Source organism: Mauremys mutica, chromosome 9 (genome assembly GCF_020497125.1).
Source record: "Mauremys mutica isolate MM-2020 ecotype Southern chromosome 9, ASM2049712v1, whole genome shotgun sequence".
NCBI classification, from domain to species: Eukaryota; Metazoa; Chordata; order Testudines; family Geoemydidae; genus Mauremys; species Mauremys mutica.
The window spans coordinates 52,997,875-53,014,815 of record NC_059080.1 but is presented as its reverse complement, the minus strand read 5'-3'; the positions used below and the strand labels follow the sequence as shown (position 1 = coordinate 53,014,815).

At 44.8% G+C, this 16,941-nt stretch overlaps 1 long non-coding RNA gene across 2 annotated transcripts; it reads left to right on the top strand.

The window, feature by feature from the left end:
- The first annotated feature begins 4,392 nt into the window (after positions 1-4,392).
- LOC123377852 lies at positions 4,393-15,123 on the top strand. 2 transcript variants are annotated; one of them, XR_006582360.1, is made up of 5 exons: positions 4,393-4,435; positions 5,037-5,215; positions 7,268-7,421; positions 13,742-13,822; positions 14,241-15,123. It is a non-coding gene; the product is annotated as an uncharacterized LOC123377852 (long non-coding RNA). The 2 variants fall into 2 exon arrangements; XR_006582359.1 differs by lacking the exon at positions 4,393-4,435 and having other exon boundaries at positions 4,888-5,215.
- Positions 15,124-16,941: the final 1,818 nt, after the last annotated feature.

Here is a 16,941-nt window from a genome sequence, read left to right as displayed (position 1 = left end):
CTTTCATATAACACAAGAACCAGGTGTCACCCAATGAAATTAATAGGCAGCAGGTTTAAAACAAACATAAGGAAGTACTAATTTACACAACACACAGTTAATCCGTTGCCAGGGGATGTTGTGAAGGTCAAAAGAACAACTGGGTTCAAAAATGAATTAGATAAGTTCATGGAGGATATGTCCATCAAGACACAAGATGGTCAGGGGCACAAACTCATGCTCTGGGTGTCCTTAAATCTCTGACTACCAGAAGCTGAGACTGGATGACAGGGGATGGGTCACTTAGTAAATTGGCTTGCCCTGTTCATTCCCTCTGAAGCATCTGGCACTGGCAATGGTTGGAAGACAGGATACTGGACTAAATGGATCATTGGTCTGACCCAATATGGCCATTCTTATGTTCTTAAGTAGGGAGGAAATGTTAAGGCTGTTTCTTGAGTAGATATCATCTCACTCTCTCGCCAACACACATCCTGATGCCCACATACAATCATGCCCACTTATTAATTTGTCAAAAGGCACAATCACTCATCAGAAACAAGTCGCTGTTTTCCCCCCCAAGAGACAAAGATATCAACTTTGAACCTGGCTGATGATCCCCCAGCCCTCCAACATGCTTATAGGGAAAAAAATCATAGATTCATGGTGTTTAAGGCCAGAAGGGATGACTGTGATCATAGAATCATAGAAGATTAGGGTTGGAAGAGACCTCAGGAGGTCATCTAGTCCAACACCCTGCTCAAAGGAGGACCAACCTCAACTAAATTATCCTAACCAGGTCTTTGTCAAGCCGGGCCTTAAAAACCTCTAAGAATGGAGATTCCACCATCTCCCTAAGTAACCCATTCCAATGCTTCAATACCCTCCTAGTGACATAGTTTTTCCTAATATCCAACCTAGACCTCCCCCACAGCAACTTGAGACAATTGCTCCTTGTTCTGTCATCTGCCAACACTGAGAACAGCCTCACTCCATCCTCTTTGGAACCCTCCTTCAGGTAGTTGAAGGCTGCTATCAAATCCCCCATCACTCTTCTCTTCTGCAGACTAAATAAGCCCAGTTTCCTCAGCCTCTCCTCATAAGTCATGTGCCCTAGCCCCTTGATAATTTTACTTGCCCTCTGCTGGACTCTCTCCAATTTGTCCACAACCTTTCTGTAGTGGGGGGCCCAAAACAGGATGCAATACTCCTTATGTGGCCTCACCAGTACCGAATAGAGGGGAATAATCAGTTCCCTTGATCTGCTGGCAATGCTCCTACTAATGCAGACCAATATGCTGTTAGCCTTCTTGGCAATACACTGCTGATTCATATTAAGCTTCTCATCCACTGTAATCCCCAGGTCCTTTTCTGCAGAACAGCTGCTTAGCCAGTCGGTCCCCAGCTTGTAGTGGTTCATGGGATTCTTCCGTCCTAAAAGCAGCACTCTGCACTTGTCCTTGTTGAACCTCATCAGATTTCTTTTGGCCCAATCCTTCAGTTTGTCTAGGTCACTATGGACACTACCGCCACTCTCTAGCATATCTACCTCTCTCCCCAGCTTAGTGTCATCCGCAAACCTGCTGAGGGTGCAATCCATCCCATCATCCAGATCATTAATAAAGACGATGAACAAAACCGGCCCCAGGACCAACCCCTGGGGCACTCTGCTTGATACCGGCTGCCAACTAGACATCAAGCCATTGATCACTACCAATTGAGCCTGACAATCTAGCCAGCTTTCTATCCACCTTATAGTCCATTCATCCAATTCATACTTTTTTTAACTTGCTGGCAAGAATACTGTGGGAGACCATATCAAAAGCTTTGCTGCAGTCAAGATATATCACGGATCTCCTGTATATATATATATATGTTGAATCTCCTGTAAATATATATAATTTAGTTTAATCTCCTGTAAACACAGGTCAGAGAACTGCCCTGAATTAATTCCAGTTTGAACTAGATCTTTTAGAAAAATATCCAATCTTGATTTAAAAATTGCCAATGATGGAGAATCCACCACAGCCCTTGGTAAGTTGTTCCAATGGTTAATTGCCCTCACTGTTAAAAATGTATGCCTTTTTTCTAGTCTGAATTTATCTAGCTTCAATTTCCAGCCACTGCATCTTGTTATACCTTTCTCTGACAGACTGAAGAGCCCATTATCCAATTTCTGTTCCTCATGTAGATACTTCTGGACTGTGGATCAATCCATCTCTTAACCTTCTCTTTGTTAAGCTAAATAGAATTGAACTCCTTGAATCTATCACAATCAGGCAGATACTCCTCATTTCTACTCCTTTAATCATTCTTGTGGTTCTTCTGTGAACCTTCTTCAATTTATCAACACCTTTCTGGAATTGTTGATACTAGAACTGGACACAGTATTCCAACAGCAGTCACACCAGAGCTAAATACAGAGGTAATATAACCTCTCTACTCCTATTTGAGATTCCCCCATTTGTATAGGCAAGGATCATGTTAGCCCTTATGCCACAGCATCACAGAGGGTGCACACATTCAACTGATTATCCACCATGACTCCTAAATCTTTTTTCAGAGTCACTGCTTTCCAGGATAGAGTTCCCCATCCTGTAGGTGTGGCCTGCATTCTTTGTTCCTAGATGCAATTTAGATTTAACCATACTGAAATATATATTCATAGATGCTAAGTCCAGAAGGGACTGTCTAGTGTAGTGATCATCTAGTCTGACCTCCTGTATAACACAGGGCATAGAACTTCTGCAAAATAATTCCTAGAACAGATCTTTTAGTAAAACACCCAGTCTGGATTGATTAGTTGCTTATACCCAGCTTATCAAGTGATCCAGATCCCTCTGTATCAGTGGCCTGTCCTCTTAATTATTTACCACGCCCCCAATATTTGTGTCTTTTGCAAACTTTATCATTAATTATTTTATTTTTTCCTTCCAGTTCATTGATCAAAGTGTTAAATAGCATAGGGCCAAGAACCAGTCCCTGTGGGGCACCAATAGAACTATACCTACTCAGTGATGATTTGCTATTTACAATTACATTTTGAGTTCTATCAGTTAGCCAGTTTTTAATCCATTTAATGTATGACATATTAATTTTATTTCACCCTAGTTTTTTAATCAAAATGTCATGTGATATCAAGTCAAAAACATTACTGAAATCTAAGTTGTGATGGGGCAAGGCCAGATGGCTATAGTAAAATAGTAAGGAACAGGTATGTTAGCCCCAGGCTAACCAAATCCCTAGTACCATGTGTAACTTTAGCATCCTTGTGGCCAAATTGGAGTCTGCTCTGCAGGCAGCTCTGGCCAAGAGACAGCGCGCGCAGGAATGCAGTAGGAGAAATTCCTTCCACCCCAGGGGCACCTGTTCCAAACCCCCCCAGAGTGAACACACACCCCCACAGGAAAAGTACAATGGATATAATAAAGGGAAGTATTTATTTACAGAGGGATGAGAGGAGCAATACAACAAGGGGAAATATAAGGGGAGCAGTAAAACGGCTGCATCCAAACCAAGGCCCCATAGGCCCAGTGGTAGCACAGTCTGACAGGACAGACACTGAGCAATGTGTCTGCGCACAGAGTTCAGGAGGCCTGAGCAAAGTTCCAGTCCAGCGGTGAGTTTTGAGTGCTCCTGGTCATCTTCGGCGCCAGTAAACTCTCCCCAGCAAACCCCTCCGGTGCCCTCTTCTGCTGCTCTCTGCAAAGCCACACAGAGCGACCACCTCCCCACTTAACTAGCTACAGCCTCCCTCCTTGTTCCCAGTGCAGAGTCACAAGCCCCAGTACTCACAGCCCCATGCAGCTCTGGGCAGCCGTGATACTGGGTCCAGCTCTGGCCTGTCCTTCTCGGGCGATTCCCCCCTGGCACAGGGCTCCTCCTGGCTCCTGTCCTGGGCTGTCCCCGATCGGGCCTGTCCTCCTCAGGCTCCAGGCAGGTTCCCCTGCTTCCTTCTCCAGCGCCAGCTGTGCTGCCTCTGCCTCTCCTCCTCCCCCTCCCCCTCCCCCTCCCTGGAGCTCCAGACCCGCCCACTGGAGTTTCCCTCCTTTTTTTTTACTCTCCCCCTCCCTCCTGGGAAAAAGATTTAAAGAGGCCATGCTCTCTAAACCCCAAAGGGGTTACACTTGGTAACCAAATGGCAGTTGCTCCAGGTTAATCAAGACACCTGGGGCCAATTAAGATCTTTTTAGAAGGCAGTGGAGATAGCTACATTGATTGGGCCACCTGAAGCCAATCAAGGGCTGGCTGGAACTAGTTAAAAGCCTCCCAGTTAGTCAGTGAGATTTGCGTGTGAGGAGCTGGGAGCAAGAGGCGCAAGGAGCTGAGTGAGTGAGTGAGTGAGTGAGTGAGTGCGTGCGTGCGTGCTGCTGCTGCTGCTGCTGCTGCTGCTGCTGCTGCTGCTGGAGGATTGAGGAGTACAAGCATTATCAGACACCAAGAGGAAGGTCCTGTGGTGAGGATAAAGAAGGTGTTTGGAGGAGGCCATGGGGAAGTAGCCCAGGGAGTTGTAGCTGTCATGCAGCTGTTCCAGGAGGCACTATAGACAGCTGCGATCCACAGGGCCCTGGGCTGGAACCCGGAGTAGAGGGCGGGCCTGGGTTCCCCCCAAACCTCCCAACTCCTGATCAGACACAGGAGGAGTTGACCCAGACTGTGGGTTCCACCAGAGGGGAAGATCACTGAGGTGAGCAAATCTGCCAATAAGTGCAGGACCCACCAAGGTAGAGAAGGAACTTTGTCACAAAGTATATTACATCTACACTATTTCCTTTATCAATCAAACTTGTGATCTGATTAAAAAAAATATATTAGATTAGTCTGACAAGGTTTATTTTCCATACACCCATATTGATAGGTATTAATTATATTTCCCTCCTTTAAATCTTTATTAATCAGTACAAACAGGGCTGTAAAATATATCAAATGGGTTATAAAGAGAGCATTTGGAATCTTAGCAATTAGATTCAGGTGCCTGCACCAAACTGGTGGGACACTGCCATATGGCCCAGAAGAGAGCAACAGGACACTCCTAGTAAGTTTGTGTGCCCCGCCAGCATTGCCACCAGATGTAGCTTTGCCAATATCAGCATTACCACTGGATGGGGCTAACAATGTATGGAGGAGCCTGAGGGGTATCAGGAGGACAGTGCTGGCAGAACGTGTAATAATGACCACAGCCCAGGACTTGATCTCAGGACTACAAAAGACAGCATGATTGCCACCAGTTTTGCAGGTAAACTGTTAATTCAAAAAGACAAGCACAATAATAAGAGACGAGCAATGGCTCTGGTGAAATACTGTGCAGGGTATGCAATGTGAAAGGCATGGTAAGTATTATTTATGTGATAATACCTAGAGGTCTCAGACAAGAATGGGGCCCCATTGGGCTAGCTACTGTACGAACACAGACCATCCTTGCCCCCCCAAAGCTTATGACACACAGGGTGGGAGAAAAGCAGGGTTATTCTCTCAGATTTACAGATGGAGAACTGAGATTCAGTCAGTGGCCCACACTCTGTGGCAGGGGTGGAGATCAGCGCTTGCGAGACCCAGCCCATGTCTCAACCACAAGGCCATGCTTCTCTGAAAAGGATGGCTCAAGACTCTGGCACAGAATAGTGTCCATAGCAGAGAGGGAAAAGATGCCCATTTACAGTGTGCTTATTGGGTGGGATGGGGGTAAGGGATGGAGAGTCATCCCTCTGTTACCCTTAGGCTGCCTGCCATTGCCCTTGAGCCTGACTGGCTTTTGTGGTAAGTTCAGGGTGGGTACTGTTGGCAGGCTTAGGGGCATGCTGTGGGTAGGCCCAGTAGAATCAATGGACAGATTCTCTGGGGTTATGCAGACGTTGTCACAAACAGTCTATGAGGTGGCTTGATGCTGCTCAGCAGGAATGAAGGGCTGTGGAGACTCCAGGATGCTGCAGGCAGAGGCTTAGCAGCTGATGTGCATTCCCCACAAAGGGTGCTGAGGACTCTGCCTGCATCCTTTGTATAGAAGCCATGGATGTTACGAAAGGCCTTATTCCTTGGAATGCATTAAGCATACCATGCTGTGCAATTGACCTTATGTGGGTCTGTGTTGAGTTTTCTGAAGCAATGACAGTTGCCCATGTTGTACCATCCATCTTTAGACTCTTTCATGTCTGCAGAACCTCTTTTCAGAAGCTCAGGAGATAAGACTCTTCTCCCATTGGGTGTCCCGGGGAGGTGTAGCTTTTTGGCTGGTTGGGAGGTTCTGTGGCTCCAGAGTTGACTGAACGTAAAGAAAGAAACAGGTAGAACTCACTTCTGCTGTGTCCAAACTGTCACCAAGGGATAGCTCAGTGGTTTGAGCATTGGTCTGCTAAACCTAGGGTTGTGAGTTCAATCCTTGAGGAGGCCATTTAGGGATCTGAAGCACAAAAAAAACCCTGGGAGGGACAGTACTTGATCCTGCTAGTGAAAGCAGGGAATTGGACTTGATGACCTTTCAAGGTCCCTTCCAGCTCTATGAGATAGGCGTATCTCCCAATTATTATTTATTTAGGTCATCTGTTGAGAAGGAGAGCCTGACTGATCCATCTCCTGTTACCCATAGCCTAAGTGTAACACTGACAGACAGAGTTCATGAGCACTTATCCAACACTGCAACCGTTTCTCCAGGAAGGGGATGGAGGGGTCAGCAATGGGCCACTATAGGTGGCTGCCTCTTCTCTCGTCTTTTCTGCTATCTCCCCTCATTGAGGACATAACTTTTTATGGATAAGAATGATAATATGGAGGAGTTTGGGCAGTTCAATATTTTACTCGCTTAATTGGTATCCAGAACCTTGTCGTCTTTAGATAGCATTTCTACCACACGCAATTCAGGATTTCCTCCCTCCCCATGATCTAAACTTCAAAGCTAAGATTTGCAAGAGCTACTTGCATCCGATGAAGTGGGTATTCACCCACGAAAGCTCATGCTGCAAAACGTCTGTTAGTCTATAAGGTGCCACAGGATTCTTTGCTGCTTTTATAGATCCAGACTAACACGGCTACCCCTCTGATACAAGAGCTACTTAATTTCTTAGGAGCCTACATCCCATTGACTTTCAATAAGGCTGAGGCTTCTGAGTCACTTAGGCACTTTGGAAAATTGTAGCCCAGGTCCAAGTCTTCTCTTGGGAAATTCATACTATTTCTCATTGGAGTCAGCAGTAAGGAAGCACCAAGGTGTAATTTAATCCTATTTTTTTCCATATACCAATTGTTACATTAATAGGTGGCTGAGAACAATTCTGACAATTTCTCTGCTGTTTAGACAGGCACATCAGAATAATGTGACTCAGTGTTTACCCACTTTTCGTCTGGATATTCCTGGAACTGCACCACTCACAGAGAGAGCTGTGCTGCAATTTGGGGCTGCAAAACCTCCCTCTACATATGGCTGCACAGGGTTTGCTGGATGATCCCAGGTAACTTTTCACTTAGGTGAATTTCACATGGAAGGGTGTAGTACTTAAAGGACTTGGTAGTGTGGAAAAAAAAGGACATTTTGGGTAAAACTGTTCATATTCATGGCTGGGAAGATGTCCTCCTTGCAAGCCAGTTGGCTACATTTTTTGATCTGACCTTTCTGAAGTGATTAGCATCTAAAGGATATTGCATGAAGAAATGATTTATACTCCCAAAGAGTTGGCATAATTCATGGCCCATTTAAAATTAATCCTGTAGATTTTCCAGCACTGTATGAGTGAGCCCCTCTACCATTGCCTTCAACTTGGAATAATTGAGTTTAAAACCAGAGTCCTCTTCAAAGTCTTTTCTTTGCTGCATGAGATGGAGTGTTGAGGGCCTGGAATTTGTTAACATCAATAGCACATCATCTGCATGAAGTGCCACTTTATGCTCTGCACAACTGGCCTATACCACATATGTGCACTTGGAATATCTATTTCACTAAGCAGATAGCTCTGTTATTGTGGATGCTGAACTATGGAATGCTTCAGTCCAACGCACACCATTCGTTTCTCAACTCAGCTCCCAATGGGACTTTCTGCAGCTGTCCCCACTTGATACCGTGAAATAGATCTCCACAGCTATGGAAAGCAGTGTACTCAGTACTGCCCTAGATCTAGATGAATGGCTACGCCCTGCCCCACGAAAACTTCTGCTATTACCTGATGATTGACATCATGCTAGCATGAAATCTGTTGGCTCTTTACTCACACTGCCAATACAGGATCTCAGGGCCTGATTGTCTTTTACACTAAAACCCTTTTGTTATTAATAACAACAATGTCACCACTTAGCTCTTACAGAACACTGTTCATTGGCAGATCTCAAAGGAGGTCAGTTTGCATATGGCACAGAGAGGGGAAGTCATTTGCCCAACAGGCCAGGAATAGAACAGAGGTCCCTCAAGGCCCCAGTCTAGCATTCAAACCATTATACTACACTGCTTTCTACAAGGCCTTTAGCCTGGGTCCAAAAGTACTGTGCACTCCCGCGTTGAGGCCCCTTCACATTGCCAGAGAGGGATAATGGAGATTTTCTGTAAATGAGAATCAGTCCCTAGGTCTTTGCACATAGTTTGACATGTACATTAAGTAAGGAGTTGGCACCATTGGATCTTTGTTTTTAAGGTTGTGCCCAGTAAGTGCACTTACAAAAGGACTGTTTCTATGGCTCGTTGTTTCTGCCCACCTATTGATGCTAGAGCAGTAGCAGAAAGAAGCAGTAGTATGGCTCTTGTCTGCCATTCTTTTTGCTACTATTCCTTTTTTGTGCACTAGATAGCAGCCCTATCTCTGCATCATGCATGGACTCGCACTCTTGTACAAGCACATTCTGGGTGTCCTGCTTTTCAAAACACACAAAGGCTGGCTGCTCAGCCCCAGCACATCCCCTGGGCTGTACTGAAATGGTTAAAGAATCAGTGAATTCTGAGAGGTATCCTGCTTTTAATTTTCCACCATCCCTGTGGTGCTGGGTTATCCATACCAGACACTCAGAGGGTCTCCTCCTGAGCCACATCCAGCTCTTTCCATCTCTTCTTGATTCTTGTTGAGTGAAGCTCAGTTACAATGACATGATCCCTAGCTGTATTTGGTTGTTTCCGTCTCTTCTCACTCACTATCCAAAACAGCTCAGCTACTTAGTTTTCCATTCCCCCTTACACACCAGGGTTCCCTCACATTCAGCTCTTTCTGTCTCCTCTTAAAACAACCTTATTTACTCCTGCTTCCATTCCCCATGAATTATGTTAGACTCTTCCCATCTCCTTTCTCTCCCTTCCAGATGCTCTACTATCTGGTGATGCTCTACTATCATTGACAAAGGATCCTTTGAAATGTGGACTTACCCTAGTTCTCTCCACTTCTGAGGCCTTGCACCTATCAGTATGTTCTCTCTCCTTGTCCAGCAGGGAGATGGGACATTTTGGCCACAGTGTGATTTTCAAAGCCACCTAAGAGATCTGAATTCCCAATTTCCATTAAAATTATGAGGTGGACATCTAAATGCCATAGGAACAGGTTTCAGAGTAGCAGCCGTGTTAGTCTGTATCCGGAAAAAGAACAGGAGTACTTGTGGCACCTTAAAGACTAACAAATTTATTTTAGCATGAGCTTTCGTGAGCTGCAGCTCACTTCTTCGGATGCATAGAATGGAACACACAGACAGGAGATATTTATTTAGATTTATTTATTTATTTATTTATATTTATTTATTTATACATACAGAGAACATGGTTTTTTTCATGTTCTCTGTATGTATAAATATGTATAAATATGTATAAATATCTCCTGTCTGTGTGTTCCATTCTATGCATCCGAAGAAGTGAGCTGCAGCTCACGAAAGCTCATGCTAAAATAAATTTGTCAGTCTTTAAGGTGCCACAAGTACTCCTGTTCTAAATGCCATAGGCTACTCTGACACTATCAACCAGAAGGGGGATGAAAGCTTCATACATCTTTCCTTCTTACTGTCCAACCTTCTGAGAGCTGGGCACATTCTGAAGTTAATGGGAACTGCTAATAAGGTGCAGATATAAGATGAATAATATTTCCCTACCTCACAAGGGTTATGTAAGGTTAAACTCATTAATATTTGTGAGGTATAAAATACTAGACTGTTGTGAAGGCATAGAAAAGCCTATAAACAAAGAAGTTGTATGTCATGATATATCTTAAACAGGAAGCATTTATTGAAGAAACCAGCTCCTGACTAATGACACAAATAAACAGGCTTCCACCCTGCTTGAGTTCCATTTTTGTCTACCTTATTTACCAAGGACCATACCCTGTCTGGAGCTTTAGACAGCACGTAGACATCTAGTGGCTGAATAATATACAGTAAGTAAACATTTCATTAGTGTACACACACACACACACACACACACACACACACACAAAGAGGAAAAAGGAAAATCAATACTTTTATAAACTCTTGAATTGTGATAGACTAACCTCATTAGATGACCATGTGACTAGTTAACACCACTGTGTAGTTTTGATCTAGCATATGGACCTGACACTTACTATGTCTCTCTTCTTATTTCATCTTTCTGATTATTCTGGGAAGAATTCTTGTTGGAAGCTAGCAAAAATTGATAGAAAAAAATGAATATGCTTTGAAAAACCTGGCTTTTTAAGAGGAAACAATTTTTTTTTAATTCAAATTTTAGAGCAGGGGTCAGGCCATATTGGAATGCTCTGGAATGCTAATCCAGAAGTGTGTTCAGGCACTTTTTTTTTTTTTTAGGACTCTCATACAGCTTTAGAATCTTAAAAATTTAAAACTAATCAGGACTCGTTTTGCTTTCTAAAGCAGACTTTTCTAATCATCCTGCCAGCCCCACTGAGTTTCAAAGAATCAAGAAGATGCTGGCATCTTCTGTTTCTACATACTGAGCGTCTCTCAGTTCTTGCTCAGCGGGGCTGCTCAATTGACATTTCAGAGGGAAAAAAAATCAACTTTCCTCAAAAGGAGAAAATTTTACCATAACTGGGAATATTTACAGAATAAATTAAAAGTTGAAAGTCCATTGCAAAAAAACAAACAGATTCTCTGCTGAATTTCATCACACATTGTGGCAAGACAGGAGTCTTTCTGTTTTAAAGACTGTAATCACCGTTCCATGAGAAGCTCCATTTTGAAACCTCCTCCACATGTTCCTCAGAACAAATCTATCCCACACACGTTTTCAAACTTGCATCTCTTTCAACAGTAGAATACTTCTGTATGAGCCAAATGTGAGGTGACTCAGAAGATGTTTTAGGGATCTAGAATTATAAAAATAAGAGGGTTTTCACTTTTTAAAGGGGCTTGCAAGGATTTATTAATTATTATTATTACTATTAACAACAAAACAACAATAATAATAATAATAATTAATAATAATGTTATATCTCCATACTAGTATGGCCAGGTAACTCCACAGTTTCAAGTCCCTTCCCCTGAAAATCAATATGCACCTTCTTAAATGTAAATATCTGAGTTATTTCCTTGATTTCCCTTGTGCAAAGTATGTGGGTTAAGGTAAGATTTGGCCTCTGTACAGTTCAGGCCCAGGCTCCCACTGTTCTACCTGCTGCTGGAGAGGACAGGAATGTGTGCTGGTGAAATATTCGCGTAAAGAATTAAACCATTTTGGCTTCCCAAAAATGTCGCCCTCTTGGCACTCAACGTGCATTTTCTGGCTTTATGATTAAATGCTTCAGAATAATAGGAAGCAGTTGATCAGCCCCATGTTTGCTATCTCCATGTCCCAAGTGTGATACCAAGAGAGCTGCTAACTGCGCCTTCTCTTGGTTCTTTCCATGGCGGTGCAGAATGCATGGGTGTGTCAGCACACAGCGTATGAAGGAATCTGAGTTAGTTTGTGTGTATAAGAGACACATCATTACAACACATGAAATGGCTTTTCTCCCCCCGCCCTGAGGCAGGCTCGGAAAGGCCACTAGAGCTTCCATTTGGACTCCAGAGTCCCATTGAGATCATGACAGCAATGTTTATGTGCTATTCTAATGCTGGTTTTAGCGGCATAAGTGCTTTTTAATGCATAGCATTACAGCTAGTGTTTCCTATTCTCTCCCTTACAGAATGGCTGTCTGGAGGGATGTAATTCCAGCCTCTGCCTCCGCACGCTGTTATTTACAAGCACAGTTACATGCCCACGTCAGGCATGGTTAGAGCCACTATTGAGCTGTATTTAGTTAGAGTAATTTGGCAAGTGACACATACACAGCATAATAATCATCCGGATATCAGAACCACTCTCATATACGGCATGCTAATGCTGGCTGCATTTTTGCAGAGAAGGGGCAATTCATCAGGCCCAAAGGGGAGAGCCCTGCCAAAAGAACATAATTAGTCCCCGTTTCTAAGAACTTGCACTGGATGCCACAGTAACTAGAGGTCTATGATGCAATGCATCCTGGTGAGTCCATCATAAAGACCTCGCCACACGTTCATGCAAGAATCCAAGCTAGGAACGTGGGGCACATGCTGGGTGAAATCCAGCTCAGAGCAGCTCCTACTGGGTCAGCCCCTGACAAGCTTCTATTTAGCTCCCATCCCTGAAACGGTGACTTTCTTAACTAGCTACATTCGCACAAGGATTCCTGGTTCACAGACACACCCTCACCAAATACCTCCTTCTAAAGGCTCTGAATATTCAACATACGTGTGCAATAGAAATCAGATTGTACATGAATACCTAGAACCTTTAGCCTATGTGGATGGTTTGGAGGGAACTGTCTATAATAGCAGCATTTAGTTCTGTTGTCCCACTTCCTGCTCTGATGGAGGACTTGCTCTGAGGCACTGGAAAGCTCTGATTTCTGGAAGGCAAGTGTGTTCACCAGCCCCTTTCATACTCTATGTCAGGGAGTTAAAACGCTGCACCTACTCCATTGAAATGAGCTCACAAGTGGAAAAAATGACACTCATTACTGTTTATAAGATTCGTAACAGACACTTAAAACAAACACCGTTATTGTGCTTTGTCTTATTAGCTGCATGAGCTATAGTCTGTTTCAGTAATGATTTCCTGAAGTGGTAGGTAGCAAGCTTAGGAACATGTAATTGACGCAACTGGGGGGAAATGGGCACTGTGTTCAATACAGAGGGGCGTATAATCACTGGGAATTATTGGTCCTGTGAGACATCCCCAGAAGGGGCACAATTAGGAGCCCCTGGTTCATTAGCCTTTGGGTAGGGGACCCTGGTCACCTCTTTCCCAGTGTAATAATAATACTGAGCTCTTATACAGCACTTTTCCTCCACAGATGTCAAAGCACTTTACAAAGGAGAGTGGTACCCTGTGTTACTGATGGGGAAACTGAGGCACAGACAGGCAAAGGGACTTGCTAGGGCAGTGGCAGAGTTGGGACTAAACTCCAGGATTCCTGAGTCCCAGTGCAACATTCTATCCACTGGACCCGCAGTAAAGCGTTTGGGTAAAATAACTCCACCCAGTTGAATGTGGTTCAATTACTTTATGGGACTTCTGGGTGGGGAATAACAAAATAACACCCACACTGGCCAGCTCAAAGGGATAAAACAAAGGAAACATAATGATAACCCATCTTCCCAGTGCTGGGTGAGTTTGTGGGAACAGTACATACCTGTTGTGGGGTGAGACACCAGAGAAATCTATCTCCTAGCCACAGAAATCTCTTCCTTCAGAAATCTGGCCATCACTTCAGCTTCTCCTGCTGTGGGTAATGCCTGCCTGGAGCAGGCTCAATGAAAATGATTCATGTCTGCCTGCTTGCCTCTTCTTCACCAGACAGGGGAGGTCCAACCATTTTAACTACATGTGCCCCAGCAAAACGTTAAGCCTGGACCTAAAGGGGAAAATGTTTCCCAGGTAAGCTTCTCTGACCAGGGCAGGCCTGACAGGCAGCCCCTCTAGGTAAGACTGAAGCCTTCCTAATCTTCCTGTCTGCAAATATCTAGTGCCCTGTCCCCTTTCCCCATCTCCTGATGCTCCCCACTGAGGGGCTGGGTCACTTGCACCAAACTGCTGCATCTCCTATCTCGTTCCCATCTCTCCCAGCAGCCAGGTCAATAGAACATGGACTTTCAATTCCTCAACAAGGCTTTGTGTATCTCTGTGGGAGGGTGACCCTGGACTGGGCAACAAACTGGTCATCAGGTAATGGCCTGGCATATGTGGGGAAGACATCAGATCCAGAGATTTCTAAAAATCACATTAAATAGTAAGTGTTCCACAACTGCAATTCCATGTACAAACTAATGTACTGCCTATTTTTCTATACTCCTAGTGTCACTCCAGAAAGTCCAGCTTGCTGGGAAATCCAACAGAAAATTAATTACCAAGGCCATTTCCTGGATGGCAACGGGCCTGAAGAGATACAAACCTGGATGTCTGAACGGTCCAGAAAGGCGAAATGTTCCATGGAAACTCAGAGCTCTTCTTTGCCATGAGGCCTGCAAAAAAAGTGGCAACAGCTCTGCTACCAGTGTGCTGGCCAATACTGTCTAATTGTACTCCCCTGTCTGTCTGTCTCCATCTATTGTCTCTTATCTCATTCTTAGATTGTCAGCTCCTTGGGGCAGAGACCATCTTGTTCTGCATTTGTACAGCACCTAGCACAGTGGGTCATGGCCCATGACTAGGACTCCTAGGCTCTATGATAATACAAGTAAATAATAATAATAAAGAACCCCGGAGTTTCCATCTCCCTGGTAATTCTTGCTGACCCTCCCTATGACCTACTCCCTTGGGTTATAAAACCCTACCCACATCACGTATGCCTTTACCAGGTACTGCTTCAGCTACTACCTCAGCAAGAGCCTTTGGGAGTTGTAAGGTGGCCTGGAAATTCCTGCTCAAGCACACATGCTGCTGAATGTCTATCCCCCATGCAGAATGTTTTGCAGCACTTGTTCATGCCTGGACTGAGTTCGGGCATCACTGCATTTCACCCTTTGGAGAGCCCTGGGATGCAGGAGCAATTGTAGATGCGCTCATCTGATTCAGGATACCCTCTGCGAAGGCCACAGCAAGGGGCAGAGACATGAGTGGTTCTATTTTGGCTGTTTTCTGTTGTTGTATCCTCTAATGATGATTTAATGCCTAAAATTCTTGTGCATTACATCAAATTTCATTCCCAGGGTAGGGAAAAGAGAACAAGAAAACTATTTACTAGCCCAAATATTAAGTGAAATTTCTTTAATAGAGAATTGTATCTCCAATACATTGTTATCCCAGTTAGGTTTTCTGTATCTATTAGGTACTCAATAAATAATGGCTAAAGCATTCAGTATTCGCTCCTCAGTCGGAAAACACAACACCACGCCAGTTATCCAACCCCACTCTAAATCAGTAAACAAAAGCTGGTCGGTGGCATAGGGGGGTGGAGAGGAAACAAAATGAAGTTCTAAAAGGTGGGCATGAGGTCCTTGGGGCAGTGGGGGCATACATGGCTGCTGCAGAGTGTGGGGGTGAGGTAAGGGATGGGGAGCCGAAGAGATCTGTAGGGAAGGTGCATCAGACAGAAAAGAGGCATAGGCGCCGATATGGTGCCCCAGTGCCTGGCTGTGCCATGGCAGGCAGTTCTTAAGGAAGCATGTGAGCCTCGAATCTGTTATATCCTTGGGGGCAGCCGGTTTAGGAAGAAATCACTTGAGGCCAGACAGCAGACAGCTAACAAAACCACCATTTTATTTTCAGACTCAGAGAACTCACCCAGCCGGCTGAAGCTGGCTGAGCTATCCCCTAATAATCCAACTCAGTTACCATAGGAACCAAAAACCATGACAACCAAATACACAACATATTCCTCCCCCCCTAATAAGAACATCCCCTAAATAAAACACACACTAGACTAGAGAAGGAGGGTAGACTGCCTCCATTCCCGGCTAAACCCTGGGGATTATTTTGCCCCATAACCATGGGTTCGCCCTAGCTAAAGATCCAGCCGATGAGGAGGCCTTCTGTCTCTAGGTGGATTACGGCGAACTTCTGGTGTTGTGGCACCCGAAAGTACCATGGGCTCAGGGTCCGCAGCACGAACGGGTGAGGAGGTGGTATCAGCTCGTGCTGGGCAAAGGGGCATCTCAGCCGCCGGCAGTAATGGAGGAGGACAGTCAGGAATAGGTGATTCGTGATTCGGTGTCTCACCAGAAGAGGTGAAGTCAGACCCCTCAATTGCAGATGTGTCCTGAGGACTGGCATGACCTGGCAACAGCTGATCTACATGTCACCGCCAGGTAAGATTCTCTGCAGTCCGGACTGTGTAGGAAACAGGTCCTGTTTGAGTGATGACTGTGGCCGGGACCCATTTAGCTCTGGAAGTATAATTCCGAGCCAAAACTGGCTGTCCCGGGCTAAAGGTTCGGTCTTTTGCTCTGGGTGCCCGTCTGATGACTTGATATTGCTGCTGATGTTGCACAGTTTGTCTGGGTTCAGAAGGTTTCAGCAGATCAGAGCAAGTGCGCAGCTGTCATCCCAACATTAGAAAGGCTGGGGATGCCTGGGTCGTAGCATGAGGTGTGTTTCGGTAGGAAAGTAAGAAGGTATCCAGATGCTTTTGAATGGAGTGTTGTCCCCTTGCTGATTTCAAAGCGTTTTTCATTGTCTGCACAAATCTTTCAGCTAATCCATTGGTGGATGGATGATATGGTGCTGACGTGATGTGGTGTATCCCATTTGCCTTCATAAAATTTTGAAACTCCTGAGAGACAAACTGCGGTCCGTTGTCGCTCACAAGTTGTTCTAGCAGACCAAAACGACTAAAGAGTCCTCGTAGTTTTTGGATAGTACTCTCTGCAGTAGTGGACTGCATTATAGAGACTTCTGGCCATTTAGAATGGGCATCTATTGCCACCAAGAACATGCTTCCTTCAAGGGGGCCAGAAAAGTCAACGTGAATACGTTGCCACGGGTTTTCAGGCCAGTCCCATGGGTGTAGGGGTGCCCACTGGGGTGCATTCCTCACACCCTGACATGACATACAAGCT